This window comes from Podarcis pityusensis, assembly GCF_964106645.2.
Source record: "Podarcis pityusensis genome assembly, chromosome: 8".
In the NCBI taxonomy this organism is placed as follows: domain Eukaryota; kingdom Metazoa; phylum Chordata; class Lepidosauria; order Squamata; family Lacertidae; genus Podarcis; species Podarcis pityusensis.
The window spans coordinates 38,018,989-38,024,541 of NC_138033.1; positions in this window are offsets into that span (position 1 = coordinate 38,018,989).

Genomic DNA, 5,553 nt, shown 5'->3' on the forward strand with positions numbered 1-5,553 from the left:
CCTCTCCCCCCCCCCCCGATCCCCACCCCACCCCGAGATTTGCACTCTGGGAAATGTAATCCATTCACTCACAAGCAGGGGAAGGTCCATCTGCCCGTAGAACTACACTTCCCAGGAGGCGTTATGCTTCGAGCCGGGAGGGCGGGCTGCTCTTCCTTATTTAAAGGTGCAGGCCCTCCTTCGCTCACATGGGTGCCTCCTAAGCAGCGCTTGCGGCGGCGGCGATATTGCAGGATTTGAGTCAGCACCACCTTGCAATGCTAATTACTTGGAAGTTTTATACAGTATGTGTGTGCTTGCGTTTGCGCACCCAGTGGTCCTATACGCCTTACTTTGAAGGAAAGCCCTCTGAGTTCAGCAGGCGTTAACTCTCAACTAGATGTTCAGCCGGATCCTATGCTACTAGGAATGAGCCCCTAAGACCTTCATTGGTGCCCTTGGGTGGATGCCCCAGACCCTGAGCTTTCACTTATGTTATGTACTGAAGTTCTCACCCTGGGCCAGCAGGGGGATACTGTAGATAGTTTTCACTCAGGTCCACATATGCAAATAAGGAATTGAAAGTGACGTTCAGTGATTGGATAGTTACAGAAAGTTGCTACTGATGCTTTGTAGTGGACCTCTGTATAAGCAGGTTGGCTGAACCCTTCAGTTCAGTTCAGTTCTGGCCTGTGAATAAACAAGAGCTGTCTGAAGAATCGCTGTGTCGTCTGATATGTTCACCCACAACTTAACAACTTAAATATTAAAAAGTAAGTGTCTGGACCTCCGAGAAAGAAATTTAGGAAGCAAACAATGAGGGTACCTTTCTAAGCAAACTGTGAGAGTGCCTTTCTGAAGGAGCCAAATGCTTTTCCCGCCTGCGGCCTGCCACTCTTCCTAGCTAAACAGCAAAGTCAGAGTTATGATTGACGACGAGCATGTTGTTCCAACACCAGGAGAAAATAATCCCCAGAGTCTTAAAAGCGGACGTTTCCTCCTCCCATTTAGTGTGCTTTCCCTGCATCCTCCTCATTTTCTAGACCTTGGAATCTCCACCGTTTCCACTTTACTCCCAGGCAGCAATACTGTATGCATTTTTCTTCTCAGAAAAGTGGTCCCTAAAAGGCTTCTTCTGAGATTAGGTAATCTCTAAAGAAAGTCATTTTCTGCAAATGCTACAACATAGTATGTGCAGGCGGATGTTAAAGAGAAAGCCCCTCTCTCCCCCGCCCCCTCTGCAAACTTGAAAACATCTTAGGCACGTTTCCTGGTGTGCTGCAGCTGAACACCAGGCACTCCTTAAGAATTTACTGTATTGTTAGCTTGCAGCACCATAATATATGTCTATTCAAAAGAAAGTCTCTTTGTGTTTAAGAGGGTTTACTCCCAGGTAAGCGAGTATAAGATGACAGCCTAGGTTTTGGTTTGCGCTTTAGGTTGGCGCTAGGGAAAACCGGTTTTTTTGTACCTCAAACAGTTGCATGGCAGGCAGAATTTCAACAGGTTAAGACTTTTCTGGTATTAAAAAGCCTCACTATGACTGTACTTGTTCTAATTTTGTGTTATGCTCTGTTCCCCTCCTGGCAGCCATCCCTGTGCCTTGAGTAGTACAGCCCAAAAGTCTTCAACCAGGAGGCTTTCTCAGCCTTGCCTGAAGGAGTTGAACCAGGAGTTGCACCTGGGACCTTTTACTTGCAAATCAGGTGCTCTGCCACCGAGCTGAAGCCTGTGCTCTTCATGGGTCCCCTTAGCTTGCTCAGGGGGACAGAGCAGACTGTTTGTGGACCTGTGGGAGTGTGTAGGTTCTGGGCTATGATTCTCAGGTCCCATCTGCACTATACGGGACATTTAAAACAGCATCTTGCTACTTTAAATGGTCATTGTTGTTGTTTAGTCCTTTAGTTGTTTCCGACTCTTCGTGACCCCATGGACCAGAGCACACCAGGCACTCCTGCCTCCCGCAGTTTGGTCAAACTCATGCTGGTAGCTTCGAGAACACTGTCTAACCATCTCGTCCTCTCGCCCTTCTCCTTGTGCCCTTCTCTTCTCATGAGGTGGCCAAAGTATTGGAGACTCAGCTTCAGGATCTGTCCTTCCAGTGAGCACTCAGGGCTGATTTCCTTCAGAATGGATAGGTTTGATCTTCTTGCAGGCAATGGGACTCTCAAGAGTCTCCTCCAGCACCATAATTCAAAAGCATCAATTCTTCAGCGATCAACCTTCTTTATGGTCCAGCTCTCACTTCCATACATCACTACTTGGAAAACCATGGCTTCCCACAAAGATTTCTGGGAACTGTTGTGTTATAAAGGTACTGGGAGTTGTTAGGAGAGCTCCCCTCCCCGGAGCTGCAATTCCCAGAGTTCCTTGGGAAGAATAATTGATGTTTTTTTTTTGTTTGTTTTTTTATAAGATATTTATTAAAGTTTAAACATTCCCAAAAAAAGAAAAGAAAAGAAAAACAAAAGAAAAATACAAGCAATAAACAATTACAAAACCTCAAAAACAAAAATAAATACAGTAATACAAAACATCAACAATACAAAAAAGGCAAAAAGAAAAAAACAAAAACATTTTTAAAAAAACCCAAAAAAGAACAAACAAAAATAAAAAGGACCCCGTATTTTCATATCCTTATCTTTCATTTGCTTATTTCCTCGACTTCCTCACACCTCCTTTTTTGTATTCTAGTTCAATTAATTATTCCAGCAAGTTCTTTCCCTCTTTCTCAAATTTAGTTCCATAATTTATCTTAACGCAATTTAGCCTTAAATTTACACCTTTACCCAATGTCAATCTATTCATACTTAATTCTTTATAGTATTTCTACTAAAGTCATGTAGCTTCTTTCCAGCATCCTTCTAAAATTCATTAATTTTAGAATATTTCTGTAAATATACTTTAAATTTTTTCCAATCTTCTTCCACCGACTCTTCTCCCTGGTCTCGGATTCTGCCAGTCATTTCTGCCAGTTCCATGTAATCCATCAGCTTCATCTGCCATTCTTCCCTGGTAGGTAGGTCTTGTGTCTTCCAGTGCTTTGCGATGAGTATTCTTGCTGCTGTTGTGGCATACATGAAAAAAACTCTGTCCTTCTTTAGCACCAATTGGCCCACCATGCCCAGGAGAAAGGCCTCTGGTTTCTTTAAAAAGGTATATTTAAATACCTTTTTCATTTCATTATAGATCATCTCCCAGAATGCCTTAATCTTTGGGCATGTCCACCAAAGGTGAAAAAATGTACCTTCAATTTCATTACATTTCCAGCATTTATTATCGGGCAAATGATAAATTTTTGCAAGCTTGACTGGTGTTATGTACCACCTGTAGATCATTTTCATTAAATTCTCTTTTAAGGCATTGCATGCCATAAACTTCATACCAGTGGTCCATAACTGTTCCCAGTCAGCCATCATAATATTATGTCCAACATCCTGTGCCCATTTAATCATAGCAGATTTCACCATTTCATCCTGAGTATTCCATTTCAACAGCAAGTTATACATTCTTGACAAATTCTTAACTTTAGGGTCTAACAATTCTGTTTCCAGCTTTGATTTTTCCACCTGAAAACCTAGTTTTTTATCCTGATTATATGCCTCCATTATTTGATAATAATAGAGCCAATCTCGCACTCTGTTTTTTAATTTTTCAAAGCTCTGTAATTTTAATCTGTCACTCTCTTGTTCCAAAATTTCCCAATACTTCGGCCATTTGGCCTCCATATTGAGTTTTTCCTGGGCCTTTGCCTCCATAGGTGACAGCCATCTTGGGGTTTTATTTTCTAACAAATCCTTATATCTTATCCAGACATTAAACAGTGCTTTTCTTACAATATGGTTTTTGAACGCTTTGTGTGCTTTGACCTTATCATACCACAAATATGCATGCCAACCAAATACATTATTGAAGCCTTCCAAATCCAAAACATCCGTATTTTCAAGAAGCATCCATTCTCTCAGCCAACAAAAAGCGGCTGATTCATAGTAAAGTTTTAAGTCTGGCAGGGCAAATCCACCTCTTTCTTTAGCATCAGTTAAAATCTTAAATTTATATATGCCCTGCCAGACAAATCTGGAAATATCTCTCTGCCACTTCTTGAAACAGTCCATTTTGTCCAAAATTTGCAGTGATTGAAACAGAAACAACATTCTTGGCAATGCATTCATTTTTATCACAGCAATTCGGCCTAGCAACGATAGCTTCAAATTTGACCATATTTCTAAGTCTTTTTTCACTTCAGTCCAACATTTTTCATAGTTATCCTTAAATAAATTCACATTCTTAGCAGTCATATAGACCCCTAAATATTTCACTTTCTTAACCAATGTCAGACCTGTCTCCTTCTGAAACTTCTCTCTCTCAATCACATTTAGATTTTTCTCCAAAACTTTAGTTTTCGTCTTATTCAGCTTAAAACCTGCTACCTGACCAAATTCTTGAATCAATTCTAATACTCTTTTCGTACTTGATTCTGGCTCCTGTAAAGTCAATACTAAGTCATCAAGAATAATTGATGTTTGAACCCACTCTGGAAACAGGAAATGTAATACAGGAGATGTGTTAGTGCAGGTGGGGAAAGAAGTGTCGGAAGCCCTTGTGCTAACCATGTGCTGGAGGAGCTGTCCAAAGAGTTGAGAGACAAATAATGAATGACATCCCTCCTCGCGGCAGCAAGCTTGGCTATTGCTCCATAAGATGGGACAATCTGAACATTTGTGGGTAGTGGGCATTTGGGGGCGGGGGAGTCTGCTGATTGCTCAAGAACTCCCAGATCAACTATGGGTGCTGCCAGGCAACAACCTGCTCATTGATTTGCTTGCAAACCCCCCCCCCATTCTTTTTATTGCTGTTCGTTTGGGGAAGCACGCAGCTTTGCAACAACTTCACCTGAGTTTGGCAGTACGTGATGAAGGCAGTACGCTTCTAGACTGTCGCTAACTCAATCAGGCACTGGCAAATTCGGGCCTCACAATTGCTGCAGGTTAGGAGGTTTTGCACATTAAACCAATCCCCCCCCCCCCAAGATCGAGTTCGGGTTTTTGAGACTTTTGGGTTAAGGAAAGTGCCGGGAAAATGCTCTTCCTCGCAAACAAATCAGTATAGTTCAATAAACAGCCAACCCCCGGGGTGGGGGGGTGAGTTTTACCAATAGTGGCTCAAAGCTTCCCCACCTTTTAGAGGAGCTGTCCCTTTAGCAAACACAACCACCGAGCTCCCCGCACCCCAGTTTCCTTATCTCTATCCGCTCTCTTCGGAGGTCGGTTTACGCCGCCTTGCAAGGAAGCTCCCAGCCTGGCTTTCTTGGCCACGGGTAGCGCATCGGAGGCGACAAGACCTGCTGCGCGCGGATGCCCTGAACGAGCGCGCGCTCCTCCCGGTGCCCTTGCTAGATGCCTTGGGGCAGAGATCTCGGAAAGCGCCGGGGACGCGTCCCGCAGGGCTAGGACTAGCTACGCAGCGGCGCCCACCCGGTCACAGAGGCAACGGCAGCCCCCTCCCTCCGCTTTCCCACCGCCGAGGCGAAGCTGGCGAGAGGCCGAAGAGGCGGTCTTTTCTTCCCGCCCGGGG